This window comes from Ischnura elegans, assembly GCF_921293095.1.
Source record: "Ischnura elegans chromosome 13 unlocalized genomic scaffold, ioIscEleg1.1 SUPER_13_unloc_4, whole genome shotgun sequence".
NCBI lineage: Eukaryota > Metazoa > Arthropoda > Insecta > Odonata > Coenagrionidae > Ischnura > Ischnura elegans.
Window position 1 is genome coordinate 1,819,977 of NW_025791660.1, and position 20,633 is coordinate 1,840,609.

A 20,633-nucleotide genomic window follows, 5' to 3' on the forward strand; every position below is an offset into this window, starting at 1 on the left:
GCATGCACAGAAAATAGAACCTGTTCTAATTTGGTTCATGGATTCTTACATGTTCCGTTCCGGTTCACCAAAATCATTCCCGCAAACGTACATTAGCTCTTATGTGTTAATGTATTGTGTAAACAGGCCTTTAATAATGCAAGAAAGATAATGAAATTTGTGAAGTGATTCAGCATCAATAAATAAAGAGATATAATAAATTAGCTTTCTTTATTATTTATTACAGTTTTTTTATTAGATCCTGGTGTCTTATTTAATCGCACGTTCGCATTGTTTTTCTTTGAGAACCTCGAATCAACGCAAGATTCATATATGGTAAGTGAAATTTGACTAGTTCCTGTTAAAATTCTTCTAAGATTATTTAGTATTTTTAAAAAAGCTTTCCGATGGTGAAAAAAGTTTGATTAAGTCTCTACTATCTCACGATTCCGACTAATGAGTTCTGATATTTAGTAAAAAGTGCGGCTTTCTACGGTTTGTTTAAAAGTAAAAAAATATGCATTAACGGTAAAATTTCATTGAGTGGTTCATGGTTTGCATAGATGCGAATTTAATGGCTATGATAAATACGCGGTTGCACTAGTTATATTCATCCTCTAATTTTCGGAGTTGTATGAAATAGATAATTCCCGTACATATACAAGAGACGAGCTTTCAGTACGATGAATGGTTCACAATCGGCCGGACGGCCTTCGGGTTGTGACGTCACGCTCGAGCCCTCAGGCCTTCTCTCTAGGTGGTGTTGGTTTGGCACGGGGTGACCAATCACCAACATTTAAATCCGGAACATTTCAAGCACAGCACTCTGTCCGTCAGATGGGACGTTAAGGCGTGGTCCCCTTGGCGCCTTTCGTTGAGAGCAGGCGAATGCCGACGCCGGGTTACTCTCCGTCTTTCTTTACCTTGCCTCAGGGCGTAAGTGATCTCAGCTGTCTGTCACCTCCTCCAAATACCATACCAGATAATACGGCCCTTGAGCCCGAATGACATTTCCAAATTTATTGGCCAATCTATTGGATATTGGATTGTGGTCCTACTGACACACACCAATTTCTATTACAATATCCTTTCCACAATATAAGACACAATTTCTCACCTAATTTTGGTTTTAGAATAGGTTCTATTTTATCGCGGCCAATCTCCAATCAGAAGTCAGTTTTGTTGACTCCTAATGGCCTAAACAAGAAGCTCTTTGCAAAACATCAGGTTTGATGCAGAACATTGTTTTTTCCTAAAATTCAATTGAAGTGTATAAAATGTGAACGAAAGAAGTTGTTTCACTCTTGATTGAAGCATACAAATCACATGAATGCCCATGCAACTAAAAATCATCGAAGAACAATGGTGCTCTCTAGCGGGGCATCAGAACACTATTTTGGGCAATTTGGGTGTAAATATTGATACGTGTCATATGAAACGCAGCACCCAATATTTTAGCAATATTGCGTGCCGATTTATTGGCCAATAAATTGGAAAGTGTCACACGGGCTTTAGGGACATATTCCAGAACGACACTCGCTCCAAATGATCACTCGCACTCATTCGAAAGACCACTCATTCTCAAAATGAGTGTGATTGTTGATCGGTATTCCAGGAACATACTCCACTCCACTCTTTGAGGGTCAATGGGTGCTTTCTATTCAGGCAACTCTCGTGTCACCTTGTGTTAACTCTAGTCAACTTCTAGCCAGCCACGAATGGAAAGCGCCGTATGCGCAGTAGTTGATGCGCGTTGAACTTGGTAGAACACGAGTTTAGAACACCGGAAAATTTATCCAAAGAGAACGATGTTAGTGATTCAGAATGAAGATTTGGAATGTTTTTTTGTTTATATTATTGACCAATGTTGTATTCTGATCATTGGTCATTTGGATTGTTCTCTGCAAGAACCAGTGTTTGTTTTGACGACTTTGGACGATATACATTTTTTTATAAAATTAAGAATATCAGATTGCACTAATAGTAAGACGTTTCACAGTAGTATGTTAAGTATTAAACACCAAAATATCCGTAGTCTCAGAGCAAATTTTGATTTATTTGAAACGCATATACATAGCCTTTCTTATTTACCGACTATAATCATATTAAGTGAAATATGGTTTTGTGAACATGGACTTAACTATTACAAATTAAAAGGTTATAAATACTTTGCCCAATTTAGTAATAGTAGTCGAGCGAGAGGTATTATTGTTTATGTGCAAATGAAAATAGATTGCTACTCTACTGTTGTTCAAGCAGTCACCGCTGATTTTGTTCAAGTGGCCCTCAAACTTGGAAATTTTAAGTTACAGTTAATTCCTCTTTATAGAGATAAAAATTTTCCGGTCTCACAATTTTTAACTGAATTTGAACCGCTAATTTATAGTTTAAAAGGTAATTTTATTGTTATAGGTGACGTGAACATAAATAATATGGTACCTTCTTATGATTCTGATCATTATTTAAACTTAACCCTCATATGGATTTACAAAATTAGTTACGTCGTTGGATTTTCGGCGCCGCAGCGGCGCCGCGTCATTATCTGCTATTATCTTTCAAAGTTAGCCTAAATTTACATGTTTTCTGATTGATAATGGTAAATACATCTATTATCTTTATTTCTCACCGTGTTTTGCTAGATTTAAACCCTTATTGTTGAAGTTATTACAAAAAATCTTGAACGCTGCATTCTTTTCCATTTCAGCCGTGATGCTCTTTATTTCAGTTCCCTTTGTTTGTTTTTTTCGAGTGAAAGTTTCAATTTCGTGTGTAATTGTTGTTTGAAATATTTTTTTGACATGCAAAAGTCAACAAAATCCGCTTTTTAATGTTTATATTGTTTATAACTTTATGTATATAAATACTAAAAATGATGACCGAATAAAATTCGTTTATGCCCATATGACATAATTTTGCTTCACTACGTCCACCCATATGTTATATCTTTGCAGTGTAAATTGAAGGATTAGTTAATAAACGTTAATAATGGCACAGCTGTAGGTTAAGTGAGAATAGACGAGTGTAACTTTCGTTATTTTTACAAGATTCTTGGGATGAAGACAAATCTTACGAATATTCTGGGAGCTTATGCCCTGCAATTAAAAAATCAAGTCTTATGGGTTTTGAAATATAAATAATATGGGATAATAAGCGACGTGTCAAAGAACCCAACGATTCTTTGGAGTTGGAGCTAGAAGTCGGTACTATTTTCCAACCACGGAGCCCTATTCCCCGACTGGGGACGTGTAGTCCAAGGGAAAGGTTTCCTTAGATATGGACGGGTACTGTTTAGCGTGGGAGTGCATTAGATTAGGTTTTACTCCTGGATTGGTGGGAAATCCAAAAAAATAAATTCTTAGAAGTATGTGTTAATGGTGGTAGGGGAGAAGGAGCAGCTGCCTTTTTTCTTTCGTCCAGCTCTGCGTGAGAAACCGATGAAAGAATGCCCTGGGGTGACCAAAATACCCTCACTCTAGAGGGAATTCCCTTACATTTTCTTTCCGTTTCCTTTCTTAAGGCCGCTTTACACGGTGAAAGATAATTCGAAAGATCTTTCGAAAGATCATTCGAATGATCCATCATTCACCGTGTACAACGGAAATTTCCTGGAAATTTCCAGCGTGAATGATCATTCGAATGAACTTTCAGGCCTGTTCTAATTTGCTTGAATGATTTCCTTGAATGATATGAGCGCACGGCGTCCATCTTGCCATTGGCATCCACCTCGGAATTTTAATATTTTATATAAAAACTTTGGAAGCATAGTAACCCACGAAATAGCTCAAATAACTAATATGTACTTCGAGAGAACATAAATTCACAAACATCAACTGTCTAAAGTCAGTAATTTGGAAATAACATTTCGGATAGTTAATGAATAAAAACGTCGTTTTTCTCCTCGATTGCGTCTATATGTTGTTTAATTTACAATTATTAAACTATAGTTCATGATTTGAGCGCTAAAGTTTCGGGTCAGAGTCCCAATTAATCACACAATATCTGTTTATTCGGTGACCACATTCCAGCCAACACGAGCCGCTACGTTATCTTGGCTCATCTATGGGATCACAATATTGCCTATCTCTAATCATTCAAGGAACTCACCCGGAAGAAATTTCGAACATGTCCTAATTTGCTTGAATGATTCCGTGAATGATATGAGCGCATGGCGTCCGTCTTGCCATTAGCACCACCTCGGAATTTTAAGATCATATATATAAACTTTGGAAGCATATTAACTCATGCGATAGCTTAAATCATTAATATTTACTTTGAAAGAAAGTAAATTCACAAACATCATTCCTCAAAATTGAGTAATTTGGAAAAAACATTCCGGATTTTTAAAGTTGAAAATCGTCGCTTTTCTCCTCGATTGCGTCTATATTTTGTTTGATTTACAATTATCAAACTGTATTCAATGATTTGAACGCTAAAGTTTGGGGTGAGACTCACAATTAATGACAAAATATCTGTTTATTCGGTGAACACATTCCAGCCAAAACGAGCCGTGACATCACATTGGCCCACCAAGGAAGTCACAATCTCACGGGGTTGCCTATAATTCAAGGGGCAAACCCTATAAGTTAGCCCATGAATATCAAAGTCCATTTTCCTCCCCTGCCTCGATAGCAAGCAATGAGGTGACACTGAGCCAACCTCATTGTGGAAAGTATGAGGATGCTGAAGCGCACTCTTTCGAAAATAGAACAGGTCGCTTCCTATTTTCTCTTCACGTTACCTTTCTTTTCTCGCACAGGAATGACCTTTGTTCGACTACATTGTAAAGGCTGTGTACATGAAGGAACCCCAAACATAAAAACTCATGGTCGACCGGCCTTCAACCTTGAGGAGCTTTTGCTGTATGCTTATTATGTTCTTTTTTTATGGGAGCTGGACGCTGCGGCGTCAATACGGGACTGAGATAGGATATTTCTGAACGAGTAACAATGTGCAGTTTTTCCCCAAATTATATTTTCACTAACTTTATAATTTAATGAATCGGGAGGGAAAAGATCTCGGGCAGCCATTTGAAGAGTAAGTTCCCTTATGATCTTGTTACAGAGCACACTATCTTGAAGCATAATCATCTTTGCTCTGCAGCGAAAACAACCAATTATGTAATTCGTTACGGGAGTACAAAACGCACGATTTATTAAAGTGGTTTTCCGCCGTCAATACGTATCGTTCTAATTCCTCTCATTACTTAGTGCGTCATACCCCACCGAAAGTCAAAGCAATACCTAAGTATATTGAATCGCACATGTAAACAAAGCGTTCCATCGTCTGCGAGCTCCTAAACAAATCATGTGGTGAGAAACGGTCGGAAATATCGTTAGAATCGAAATACACTATCGATAGTCGCACCAGTGCGCATCGTTTCTGCGCAGAACTTTCACCGAAATCATTCACCGAAATCTTTCACCGTGTATAGCGGTACCGGCGAATGAATTTCTTGCGAATGATCATTCGAATGATCTTTCGAAAGATCTTTCACCGTGTACAGCGGCCTTCATGCATTTCCTGATGGTTCCGGTCTTCTGTAAGAGCTTGGATCAGTTCTATTGCAACCTTTTGCACCTCTAAGTTTCTCAGCAGGGATCTACCAGCTCATTTGAGAAGACCATTTCAATCAACTTTTCGCGGGAGGATCGGGAGAAATTTTTTCTTTCACCTTCAAGTAAACCAATTTCAATTCATTTCCCCCCCTGTATTGTATGCTATTATTTTTATTTCTTTCTATTAATGCACAAGTATGACAAATTTTAAGTGAGTTTTACTTTAAAAATTATTTGTATTTACAATCTGGAACTAAATAAGTTGGGTGTATTAATTTCATATTCCATTTTTAAAATGTTAAGCGAGAACATAGATATTTTTTTCCATCCTTCCTTTTTTCTTTCATGTGAGGATAGTATTTTTTGAACCTTTATTATCTGATGTTTAAAAGTTTTATTAAATTTGTACATGAAGTACTGTGATTAGTTAAACTTTAACGTAAATTTGAAGTTGCCATTAAATTTTATTAATGCAACGTAACATATCTTCAACTTTTACCCCCTTCTTTGTTTGTCAGTGTAACTCCTAAGCAGTGAGGGGATCTACAAGCGGCCATATTACGAGAGTGAAGAAAGTTATTTACGGAAAAAGTTAAAGTTATTTATAACATTCGTTGTTGATACATATATGTATATTATGCACCTATAAACACTCTTAAAATAATTGCAAATAGCTGTTTGTACATTATCCCATGGCTTGACAAAGGAGAGATTCTTAGGAGTTGCTTCACAAAACTGCTCTCATTTCCTCGATAACTATGACATAAAGCGCTTTTGGGTGCCCTCAATTCTTAGTCTCACCATTGTAAATATTTAGTTCCTAGAGATATTATCACATCAGTAAAGCTGTTTGTCTCATTTTAGCTTGCGCTTATTTCAATGAGTGGTTATTTTGATCGTGTTATTTATCGGAATTTTTACAAAAATATAAAATGCATTTAAAATGTTTTAAAATAAGAACTAACTACAAATTTCCAAGCACAACAAAATTAGTCATTCCCTCGTGTTATTAGAAAGAAAACCTCATCACTACTTTCAGTAATCGAGTACGTAATAAGGTACATAGATGGAGTAAATCTATTTCTAGTAATACATATCATTGAATGGTTAATTCGAATTGATATTATTATGCACTAAAAATGAAAAAATACTAACATTGCCGTAGAAATTTACATCCTTTTCAGCTTTTCTCAGAATATGCGTAGTAAGATCCACCATATGTGGCCTAAATGAAGATTTTTCCTTTAGATGTTGGCTTGCAAGTACTATTATTTCCGGATTTATGCAATAATTTTTAACTCAGGTAGATCACATTGCAAAAACATGTTATTGGCTTGATTTCAGGAGATAGTAATGAGGAAGTTATGGGTTGATTCTTTCTGCTTCCACATCCATTTTTATTTTGGCACCAGAGTCGCCACCCAAATGACCAAAAAGGACACGTGTCAGCAGAATTTTTCCTCGTACCTTTCCCATCTTTTTGATGTGCCGATGACACTCTCAAGAAGGTTATTCCTATTTCTTTCAAGTGGACCGACTAAATCTTACTATCACCCCTAACTTCATCTTCGTACCCCCTCCAACCTTAGAACAGCTGGCAGGAGTGGTGCACGTCAAGAGACACCCTAATACACCATCGGAAAATAACCTCGAAAGCAGATTGCTGCCCATCTCCAGCACCTGCAGCGAAGGGAATACATAATGGTATGTGAAAACTATTTTTATTTATTATCTCATACTAACAGGTGGTCGTCTGGGAGGAAACGTATTGGAGCTGAAAACAAGAAATGAGTAAAGGAATTTGTAATGAGAATAGTAGCTTGAGAAGAAAATGTAGAAATTATTCAATATTCAAGAACCCTACCCCGATACTTAGAATTACTTGTAAAAGGAATATGCCGAAATATCTTGAGCGGAATTACCATCCCAATCAAACAGCTGGCTAAGGTGATTCCTTGTACTTTAAATTTGCATTACACCCATGCCTCGCATGGCACAAGGGATGCGTTCCTTGGGGTTTTTGTGCCACACGACTATGCGTTATATGAGAGCCTTTTAACATTTGGAATATAGGGATGCGTTCCTGGTAGCATAGGTGTTGTATATCGAATTTCCCCTAATCCATATATATATTCATATTAATAGTCTTAAAAACCTTATTCATATTAACTTTTTAAGTTTAAAATATCCTTAAAGATAGTAGGCAAGAATTCAAAGACTTTTATTCACGTAAAAAAAATTCGTACCTGCTCTTGAAAATCCCTCCTGTTGTGGGGGTGGGCTAATATCTGCTATCTCAGGGGTTTGTAATGCATTGCCGGCAGTTGACGAATTTACAAATCAGCCTAAAAGCAATTACTGTGTCACCCAGGCCTCGTTGTCGCTCATCCAAATAAAAGGCAAGTGCTAATTTGAATACCATTTCATTGCTAGCGAAGTTTGTGAATGAAAAGTCATTACTGGCTTTAATGTTAAGTCCGCCAAGGCATTAGCAGCTGTGCTTCAAATGCCTTGAAACCAGACTCAGTTTTCCTTCCCCGACAATGAATGAACGAGATTGTATTCTTTTCCAAAACAATATTGTCTCATCAACACTAAAAACTAGTTTAGGGGGAAGGAGCCACTTTCAATCACAGCTTGGAGTTTATCAGCAAATGTTGCAGTGAATGTGCTATCAACACTTGTAGATTCACCTAATATGTATTGCCACACTGAAAATACCTGCTTGCCGTTTAAAGTTCTGGAACCATCTGGAGCTTTCACTAAATGTCTCGGTACATTTACCACCCTCGTCTTTTTGTTCAGATTCACAATGAACTTTCCATATGTGCTGATTGCTTGGTTGAAGTAGGTGTGCCTGAGGTCACTGATGTTTTAACTTCGTCTTTATTTAGAATAAGGCATTGTGAGTTTAAACTCCCTCGCAATATTGCTTTGATGCTCTCCATTTTCAAGGCAATTGAACTCTTTCAATTTCTCTTCTAGGTTTATAGCTTTTCTTGATAACTTCTTGGTTTTTCCTCCCGCATTCCTATTTTTGGCCAATGTTCTCTTGGTTTTAACTCTGTATGGCTCTATCAAAACCACCTACTGCTGCACTATATCCCTGAGACACAGAGGGCCTACGACTACTGGGAGGGAATAAGGCCATTGTGTTTGAGACTCTATAGCGGACCCTTTATGTGTTGATGCTATTCATACACAACTCGCCCACCACTCCATTTCTCTCCCGTGAATACCGATGACCTTGAAGGCCATAGACCCTCTATCTGGAAGTCACTCGCCCGATAACCTATAATGGAAAAATTATGTCCCATACCATATTGCTTAAAAAAACTCATTTCTGCTAGCTCCACAAATAATTAATGATCTAAATTAACTATTGTCATTCTGTTAAGGAGACAAGATCAATCACTTCAGTAGGCCGACTATCTAGACCCAATGACGAGTAATGCTTTTGTCTATTGCACAGCAATGGATTTTGATTAATATATAAACAAAGAAGATTTGAGGCAAGTAATACTATTAAAATGCATAAACTGATAGCACTTTCGTGTGTAATGAGTGCAAGTTCACCTGTTATCATGAGAGCGATAACTGTTTTGATTAGGCTACACTGCGTTTTGATGTTTCCCCGAGGAACCAATTTGCGCTACATTGAAATTGCGCTATACGAAGCATGGGTTTACATCCATCTGAACCACTAATTCTCTATGGCAGTGGCAAAATACCAATGGCAATACCATTAGGACATTACAAATACATTTTCCTTGTATTTTTTTGGACACATCGTGCAGGAAAAAATGAAAGAAAACGGTGGCATGGGGAAAAAGCCGACCTTGTGCAACCTGCATCACATGTCTATCCCCCCTGTGCAGTAGACGGGAAGGGAAAAAACCAAAGCCACACAAGGGGATGATTTTGAGTTTTACATGGACAGCATTGAAAGTGTTAACATCACAACAATTGATATCTTTTGGCAATCGACTTGCTATGCAGATGCCCAACTCAATTAAAAAATGGTAAAGAAGGTCTAACATATCCCTCCTCCCCACAGAAAATTCCTGCTCTATTTCATCACAAAATCCAAATCTGAAATAATTTGATTCCTATGAACATCAATATCTCATAAGGAATGAGAGTTATGCAGTTGAATCTGGCTAATAGCAGCATCATAATGTCACGGTCAATCTGTTTCAGTGTACCTAAGTGAATAGTACTCAGTTAAACTCTCAATTCCCCCCTCCCCCCTTCTATTCTGTGGTGAACAGGAGTGAAACAGTGTTTGTATGATTACATAAATGAAAACTCAGTGCCATGATAGGAGAGAGCTTAATTTCTCAGTGAGCGAGGTTGAGCGGTCAGTTTGGCAAAATACAACAAATCAGTCAATTACATTTTATTTTAATGATTCCAACTTGAAAGCTCTTCCGTAGTTGTTCATGATTGAACAGGCAAGGCAAAATGCAGTACGCTTCTGCTGAGAGGTATAAATAAATAATGCATAGAGGAATGACATTGTGCCGTAGAAAAATTAAATTACACTTGGCAAAAGCAAACTCACCAGGTCATCAGTGGCCAATGGGTCTGAGGCATCACTTGAAATTCAAGCTGGATCTGACGTGTAGAGCACAGGAATGTTCCCTTCACTCAGAGGGTCTTCACTCTCCTCCTTCACAAGAAACTAGAAGAGAATAATGGGCGTCACTCAATAAAAGCAAAACAATAATTCCCTCATTCGATAATGAAAACTCATGTTTTAATTGAGACCACTGCAGCTGGCCAAAATACTCATTAGATTCTTGCGACTCACAGATCAAACTCAAGAATATTAATGCTCAACTAGGGAGCAGAGAGCTATGCTGCCAAGAGCATATGATTTCAATGAGAGTTTTACCCACTTACAGTAAAAGTATGTTATTTGATTTTTTTAATATTTCTTTACTTTAACAATAATATTTATGCATGCAAGTGACTAATGTGTTATTGATTTTGTCAGATTTAGTATAATAATATAGGAGTTGCAGGCTGCATTTTCCGGGTTTCACAACACCGTGGTTGCATTGGGAAAACAGTTTCTCCTACATTCCAGCAGGCATCTTCAGGTTGAAGTGATTATGCTGTGTTTTGGCTGCTGTTACATAGGCAGCCCAGTGGTGTGTATTCTCCGTGATTGGTAGCCTTGCGGCCAATAGCATAGTGGTATAAGGCGAAGAGTGTCTTCCACGTACTGTGGATATGGTGGCTATCCTCCCGATTGAAATTATGAGGATGTTTAGATATTTTGCTCACATTCATTAACTGCATGATTGGTGGTACTCCTTGACAGTGGTATACTGCACCAAATCCACATAACATAGCATGCAAACTGCAGAAGAGTATTTCCCTCTAGGTAGGTGTCCTTCTTCAAAACTGTGTTCTGCAATATTATCTCCTATTTATCTCTACTGATTTTAATGATTGACTTCAGTTTTACATTTAGAAAAAGTGATCTAATATAAAATGAGCGAAGTTTATTTCAGTAATGTAAAGTAATTCTCACCTAATTCATTTTATTAGAGAAATTAAAAGAAACTTAAATGTTGCATTCATGTGAGGATACATTAGTAACGATTGTTGCATTTAATTAAACACTCTGAATTGATGATAATTGAAGTGTGTTATGAGAAATGAAGGCTACACTAGCTACTCTCCTCAAAAACATTCTGAAAGATTAACAGGGGGCTATACCAGTGGCTCTTTTTCAAAGAAATGACATTTATTGGTGGGCCTCTTGTTATTGGATTGGAAGGGGTACGGAATTTTTTGGGCAGCAGTGAGCACAAGACACATTTGGTATGATTGTTGCTTTTAACCCTCTAGTGTTTGCGACTGTTATTTTTACACGACCGGGTGAATGGCGTACTTTTTCGATGATATGTGCATGCATGATAACACTCGATTTTAGTTAAAATTCATCTTTATTTGTAGAAATTAGTTCAATCTTGTACATTTATAGCTGATACAGACATAAAGATACCGGTGGTACATGGCCGGTTGCTCTGCGTGATTTATGTGCCACTGGGGACAGGTTCCTTTTGCTGATCTAAAACAAATGGCTCGAAAATACCTCTGAGAGACCTAATACCTAACTTTGAGAACTCGCAATATAGACAGTCAAAGTGCATTGTAGGAATACACGAGAGCATTCTAGCCCAGAATGTACGTAAAATGATGAAATCCTTGGTTTTCAAAGATTGACGTATTTTATATGCCAGTGCACCTTGTCCAGGGTTACCAAATTTTATTTCATCCTATTTGTTAATGGAAATTGTATTTTGGAAAGTTTCTTATAGCACATATATATATTGTGTAAGAAAACTCACTTTGAAGTAGATTTTCGTTTTGTGTTCTAATTAATTATGTCTTTACGCATCTTGTTGCTTGCCGTGGGCATTTAATGGTATGTGCTCTCGCAAGACTGGTTTTCATTTTTAATGTGGAAGTTGATCAGCATAGAAAAGAAAAAGTTAATATTTTAGCGCATGCCAACCCTTGCTAGTGTAGTCGTATCTCCGTGTTTGAAATGGCACTGCTTAAATATCTAAACGATCTTATGCTGATAAATATACTGTCTCATGTCTATGCTTGCCACAATTGAAATTAATAAAAAACTTGACACTGATTGATCACAATGAAGACAAGAAAATAAACTGCGATGATGAAGCCCCAAATCCTGGCCCCCCAGGTGGGAATCACATATGCTACCTCTACCCCACCTAACTCGTCTGCTGTGTGAGCGAAATTTTGTAATTATTTACGGCCTGTGAAAAATACCGCCTGAAAATTAATTAATTACAGCCAAACAAAGGCCCATTCCAGGGAACCACTACTAGTTCAGAGAGGTATTCACCATTCCGAAGGCCATAAAAAATACGCCATTGAAAAAGGCGGAGCAAGGTACGTGGTCTCCCCTTGTTAGATAAATCATAATTATTTTTATAACCATACTTTTAAGCTTTCATTTCCTATTTAATACACCAAAATGGCAGAAGCGGTCATAGTTGAATCGTCTTTTCCATACAACATAAAGGCCGTTAAACATGAGGCAAATAATTCCTCAGGTTAGTATTGAAAACATTTGTTGTAATTGTGAGAATCTGAGCCTGAAATTAGAGCAGGGGCAATTTTACAATCTCACAACAGGGCATTCAGTCGTGCATTTGAGCAATTCATAGATTTACAAGACGCAATTTTGAGTGTCTTTTTACGTACGTAAGATTGCACAAAGAGGTACCCAGAGTGAAACGGCCTAAGTCACACTAGTACAGCATTTCCAGACCACGTCATTAATTTCGTTGGAAATTCCTTTATAAACTAAGCATTGTCAAGAAAATTTTTGTGCCCGAGTATTTCCTTGCAGTGAATCCTACGCCTTACACATGTTTATCCATATTCTATCTCCTAGTAGATATGATTGCCCATTAGAGCAGATACATTTGCTTTATTGTTATACTCTACTGATGAATTTAAAAACTGTCCATATTTGAAAAACCAAGAAATAGAATGGGCATGCAATTTAAAAATGTATTAATATGTTACAGCAGCTAAGCTTTATCACAAAATAATTTAAAACAATATCTTTATTACACCATTAATAGAAAAGATCAATTTTCAATCAAAAAACTCTCTAAATATATTGTTACTACAAAATTTTCAGTATACCATCGTTAACAGCACAATCTGTAACCCTGGCAGTTATTTACAATCTCTTCATGTTCCTTAACTTGAAAATGGAACCCTCTATAACTCAACTTTGTGTGGCATTGGGCAGCAGCCTGGTTCCTTTGGAACACAATAATTGCACATTCCTCAAGCTCGAATCCCACCAATGCCCCTTCCGAATGTGGTGTCTATGGCTCATTTTCCGTCTCAGCGAATACTAAGTGTCAATGGGCGAGATCCTTCGACTCCCCCACTTATTTCCACTGAATTGGACTAACCTTTAAAAAGTACACACATGCAGACTTTATGTGCAGCGGAAAATTCATGGAGACTGTGCACTCATGGATAGTTCCCTTTTACCATTGCTGGCCAGATGACAGTTCATATCACAATGCAGATTCCCAGGGCAATTTTACCAAAGCTCATGGTACAAGGTGTTAGGCCCCCATGGTTTATCAAGGATGGGAACACGCAGGAGAAAAGACTTTACTGAACCCACAACCGGTTGAGAGGCTCATAAAATATTTTTCTTCTTAAAACGAAATCAGGATCTCCCACGAAAAAATTCTTTCCATCTAACATTTGTAACTATAACAGTCACCCCCACTGAACACTGCAGATATTGTCCCAAAAAGTGCCATGGTAAGTTACAGATGCATTCCAGACAGTATAATTTAAATTCTGTGCACCATAGGATTAATTTACTGTGGCTATTTCACAGCAATGCACATAAAATAACCTTTATCATCCTTGCAGTCCCAAAGAGGACCACCAAATGTTTTAATTAATGGCCCTCCAGTCCAGGGGGGATCCAGGATTTCTTTCTGGAGAGGGCACAAGCAAGGCTATACCCAGGATTTTGTTCTAGCACAAGAATAGCTCGTACTAGAAAAAGGACGCAATGATAATGGGACCGTATTAAAAATCTTGCATATTTTTAAGGGTTTGGGGAGGGGGCCCCCATGCCCCCCCTAGATCCACCTATGCTTCAGTCCCTTTTGGGATCAATGAGACACACTTCATTTAAAATCGGCTTATAATGAGTCTCATTGCTCAAAAATTAACTGGAAAGCCGCTTATATTTTAAACCAAGGCCATTTAACATTGGCCGTATTGTGCAACTTAAATTGAAATATGAGTGAATGGATAAGCATTTTACCTTCTATCATACAACTTATGGTCGGAATGATAAAGAATACTCCCCAAAGAAATGCATGCATACTTATGCTAGGAAAACCTATTTTCATCATTCCATGATATATTAATATAACAAAAGCTAAAATAATGAATCTTCCAACACAGGTTTTACCGTATATGAGAATAAAACTTACCAACATATCGGCTGAGGGCAGTTGGATGTCTGGCACGCGAATGAATATTTCATTTGGTTGGACTGAGCATACTACCTCTGAAGTGCCTACAATCGCATCACGAACACAGTCCTTAGTTTCAGTAAAAGACCTCAAATTGTCATGAACTGCCCCCTCTCCTCCAATACTCTGCAAAGAGAGTAACACTGATAAACCACTCATCTACTACAAAGTCAACAATTAAGGAATGCTCATTATCCTGATGAAACAGGATTTTGGTAATTTTATGAATGCCATTAAATGAAAATTGAAATGTGTCTGCAAATCAATCACCCATAAACTACATGGCTGTTAGAATCAACATTGGACAAGAAGATTCTTGGTGAAACTCAGGTCATACTATTATGGCTTTATTATAGCATCACATGGGCCATGAGAAGGCCTTCAAATCTTGTCATTCACAGCAAACTCAAGTTACCCCTGGAATATCAAGGTCATGCAAAGTATCTTAACTCCATTCTTTTAAAGTTGCAAGCTAGTACATAAAATAGAAATGTAGGGTGACAATTTTCACAGGTAAATTAAATTTGTGTGCATTCATTCAAGTGTAATTTCATTGGTTCATTTATTTGGACAATCACTAGTAAGGTGAGGTGGTGTAAGTACAACATCCATCAAGAAGATCGTATTTCCGTTCTTGAAGAATGTTGCGGTCATACAACATATTCAACACATTTTAAGGGAATCAGAGCCAACTACATATTTCGAAATATTTATCCCTCAAATTCTCTTTCCACATGCTTAGAAAATATACCCTTAAGTTCGTCTGATAGTTGTTGGTTGTGAGGACAGGTAACACCACAGTTTCTTCAGAATCAACATATCAGAGGTGTTTAGGTAAGGCTTTTCTCTTCTTCATGGATTAGTTTTCTTGCTTACTTTAAATTTTAGAACACGGGTCATTACATTTAGTTTAGATGGAGGGGTCGAACATTTCCTGCCATATCCAATCATTCCTTCCTTACGGGGCTATGTGATTGTAGTATGGCTTAAATTTTTAGTTTCTGTCTGGCAATTCTTGAGTTAAACTTTTTTCATATAAATATTACAAGTCACTGTGGACTATAAAACTAGGTTGTTTAATGAGATTCCTCATATCAACTTTTATTTTTACGGCTTTTTTTATAGAGAAAGCTTTCTTTAGTTAGTTTTCATAAAATAATTACCTCGCACTTTGCTCTTACCGTAACAATTGCATCTTTTTAAGTGTCATAACCTAAGTTCTATTCAGGTGAAATAGTTTATGCAAAGTTAAACTTGACAACTTTCCTGTAGCCCTACCAAAATCAAGCTTACATTTATAGTAGACATATTGTGTGTATTTCCTTCACTCTGCTTAAGATCTGGCTGCATATATTCAATAATTTCGTGCATATTATGGGGGTTGCTGTCATAATGAGAAAAAATTATTATTGCAAGGTGAAATGGTGCACAATTATGTAAAAAAAAACACAAAAGGGACTGCCTTATAGCAATGATGACCTAAAGAAGGCACTTTACGAATTTATTATTGGAAGAATGGAGAGAAAATGTGCTAGTATGAATAAATATGGATTAGAGTTGTCTAGATAAGTGGATTTGGAAATGGTAGCTGATCATGCTCGTAAAAATAGTATAAAATACCTTTCAAAGACGACAAACCTTCTGAATATTGGTTTTCTGGTCTAATTTCATGGCACAAACTTCCAATTAAAAAACCTCAAAGGATAGAGTATGCAAGGAAGAAGATTTCTGACCTTTTGTGATAAATGCTCATTTTGATTTGTTGCAAAAGACAATCCATGAATTGCACCATAATAATTAACCAGAATGTATGTATAGAATCTGGACCAAACTTCATTTTCTACATACCCAGGGAAGACAAGAGTTGTCGGCAAGAGTGTATTTCCCTCGACTCATACAATTAGTTTATTAGGTCGTTTGACCATCATTGTTAATGGCGGAAAGTGCAAATGAGAAAGCCCCTCCTTTGATAGTAATCGAAGGGAAGTACGCTTGGGATAGTTGGTGCACTCCCAAAAAATACAGGATTCTTGTGGAGATTGGATTCTGGCTATATTCAGTGGTAAAATGTTAGATGCTTACTATATAGGGAAACTTCTGGAGATCAATGAATCAGGTGATCCTGTGGTTTGCTGAGGACATGTTGCGGGACTGAAAAAAGTTTCACCTATCCACAGATTGAAGGTTCAAGCGAAATACCTAGGGAAGACATAAAAATATTACCGAAGCCTTCGGTTGGCTGTTGAGGATAAGTTAACCATTTGCCCATCTTTCTCTGGTTAAAACCCAAATTAAAATGAACAAATCAATATTCAATTCTGAATAGTTTGAAGAAATAGTTTGAGTTGTTCCTTTCAATCTAATTTATATATAGATATCTTGTCATGTAAAAACTTGATGTTATTTTTATCATTAATTATTCAGCTTCTACACACATTAGATATTTGTAATACGCTTGTAAATTAATGTATGCAATTCGAATACTGTCACCATCATTAGTAAAACCAATTTCACTAAAATTCTTCCGTGTAATATCTAATTAACCAGCAGATGCGAAAAAGCCACTTCCAATAACTTTGGAAAATGACCTAAACTTCAACAGTTAAAATTTATATCCAAACAGGAGGTTTTAAGCAAGAGAAATATATCGAAAACATATACTAAAAAATTATTCGTATTCATTGATATCCTTATGATTGATAGGTCATTAGCCGTAGGTAATAGCTGAATTCCAATTACCCACTTTTATGGCTTGGATTGAATTTTAAACACATAGTTGTACGAAAAGACAAAATGTCTGCGGTCCTCACCACTGAATAACCAAAATCGGAAACACTACATGGGAAACTGAACCTATTTCACTATTCCATCGATCATTGGAGAGGTCCTTTCATACCATTTAATATTGGGAATGAACTAATTAAATGCTCCATTAACTTTTGTATCCTAATCAAAGTGCTTTTTAATAGATTATACATGTACTAATTTGATGCAGACATAGGTATATATCCTAATACTTTGTGCCCGTCGTGCCTTCATCAAATACACGATTAAGTTACTTTTTCACGTTATTGTCTTAACCTGTTGAACCCACAAATACAAACATCTCTCTAAAGTTTTCAATCTCGTCGATATGAACGCGAAACTATTAAGGCTTTGCTACACGGTAAACTAAAACGAACAAGTTAATATATGCTTACGTGAATGATTTCACGTTATTTGTAACCCATACAAAAAAATCTGTGCTGTGGCTGTACTAAAGCTGCACTGTAACTGTGCTAAAAGGGCTGTACTGTGACTCTACTTAAACTGCACTTGAATTGAAACATCGCAGTACAGTTATAGCATGGTCAGAGTGCAGTTGCCATAGCACAGTCACAGTGGAGTTGTCATAGCACAGTCACAGTGGAGTTGCCATAGCACAGTCAGAGTACAGTTGCCTTAGCACAGTCATAGTGCAGTTGCCATAGCACAGCCACAGTGCAGCTGCCATAGCACAGTTTTTACTGTAATACTCTGTCCATGAATCAATAATTGAGTCTTGATGTGGCTATTGCATTCCCTGTATATCTTATTGAAAACAAGAAGCAGAATTAAATCAAGATAGGCCAATTAGCAGAGATATATAGTTCACTTTTTAGGTGTTTGAAGATTGGTTGCCTGATCCAATCAGAAAACCGCAAAGAGATAACAGTGGCCAAAACGACTACACTCATTCGAATGTTGACTAGTCTAAGGAAAGATAAACCATATTCCTAACAGACACTCACTGAATTTGTTACGTTCCACTTCCTTAATATGAACAAAGTTTATGGTACTAAAAATATTGCTATCGAAGCCCTTAGGTTCTATGAGAAAAATTGACAAATCCTATTCTGCACATCAACGGGCACTCAATATAAAAACCACCACAATTTACTTCAGTGCTATTTGTCTAGTTGCCACAAATATGCCCACCTCGATAGTTTTTGTTGATGAAGTTTCAGTACTAACGCCGTGGAGCACAATAAATGACAATAAGATATGAAAATAAAAGAAATTTATTAAATACAAATATACTCATGATTATAAACATAAAAATGAAAGTCTTGTTAAGGCATGGCCGCTCAATTCATTTGCCTCTTTGGCTTCCTTCCTGAAATTAAAAGGAAAAAACATTACATACTGATATCTAATAAAGTGTTACTTCAAAATTTGACTGTTTAAGTTTGTCTGAATTTAATTTTAGAGAAGTTGAGTACTTACCTCCAGCAGCAGAGTATAAATAAAGATATGTCTTTTTTCAACTCTCTCGTGCTTCGCAAGGAGTAGATTGCGAGTCGTCGAAATCAATCGTGGAAAGATGATTCATCGCGAACCACACGGATTTCAGCAAAATCGACGATATCACTTCACCCGCAAGAAAAATTCCCGGCTAAGTAGCTAATTTTGATGTAATTGAATTAAAGTTCACTTCTTCATGTTATTAGCGTCGATCTTACATCGACATATCCATCGTACAGCGTAGGATTCAGAGCACGTAAACAAGTAATGTTACAACCGGTTCAACACCAATGCTCTAACAAAGATGGCTGAGTATCGGCGGAAGTTGTTCTTTTGACCATACTTTACCAAAATAATAAGCAAGCTGGAGCTATGCATTGCCGCTGTAATGTCAGCATAAATTTTTATATAATTTACGCATTCATATTCTCATGGAAATGATAGTTGATCGTAATATGAAATAATATAGGAAATACTTTCTCCTGTCAATGACTAGTTTAAGTCCAGCCCTGTCGCAGTGGTTTGAGCCATAGTACAGATCCAGTCATGTTACCCAGCCCAGTCACAGTCCACTTTTAGCCACAGTACACTTCCAGTCATGTTTTCTAGCCCTGTCACAGTCCAGTTTGAGCTATAGTACAGTTCCAGTCCAGTTACCCAACCCAGTCACAGTCCAGTTTGAGCCATAGTACAGCTCCAGTCATGTTACCCAGCCCAGTCAAAGTGCAGTCTGAGCTCTAGCACAGTTCAAGCACAGTGATCCAGCACTGATACAGTACAGTTCTTCTCAAATTCTAGCTGCCATAGTACAGTCTAGTACAGAAAAGTGTACTGTGACTGTGCTAAACACAGAGTTTAGTCCAGTTACAGTGCAGATTTAGTGCAGTCGCAGCACAGATTTTTTTGTATGGGAAGTTACACTAGAATTCCAATGAAAAAAAGATGCACTCACCCTTGGGTAATTTATACACGAAACATTTCTCAGTTCTGCGTCCGACTAATGACAAATATTTCTGAAATCATTGAATTCGATGAGCTTTTCCAAGCACAGTGCACATAAAGTGCAAGGCAGGCCATCTCCCACAGCAACCTAAGAAATCAATGAAACATATGCAAGAGTCTTCAGACTTATCGTGGAAAGATAAGTTCATGCAACGGAATAAAAAAAAGAACTTAGGAAATCAATAAAATGTAAACAGTCACTTACTTTTAAGTCGACTAAGTCATATAAGGCATCCTCTACAGTTACCTGGCTTGCCACAATTGAAGTGAATATGTTGTAATAATAATCATTTTTCTGCATGCAAAGTCTGCACGGGGTACTCTCCGAATACTTTCCTGAAGACTCCGAGAGATCCCCAATGGTAATACTCATGCTTTCACTGCAATAACTCATTCAATCTCTAAACCAGTTCACTCCAACAATACATACACGCATCACTCAGTGATTTCAAAATTCCTAATGCATTAAGATCATTTCCATGACCTACACCAATGCAAAAACATTGGCCTAATTAAGGAAAAGGGCGTAATAAGCTCATATTTAAATATGACCTCAAAAATAAACCACATTGCAGCAGAATAAACAGCAAATACTTCACAAGAATTTCAAGACGGCTTACTTAGTAACTGACCAGGCAAGCGGGATTTAGGTCAGATACCGGACTTTAGTTATGTATTGCATCGCTAGAGGAAAACCTATGCAACAGCCCTACAATGGACAAATGAGGTATTTTCAACGATTAGTGATATAATATAG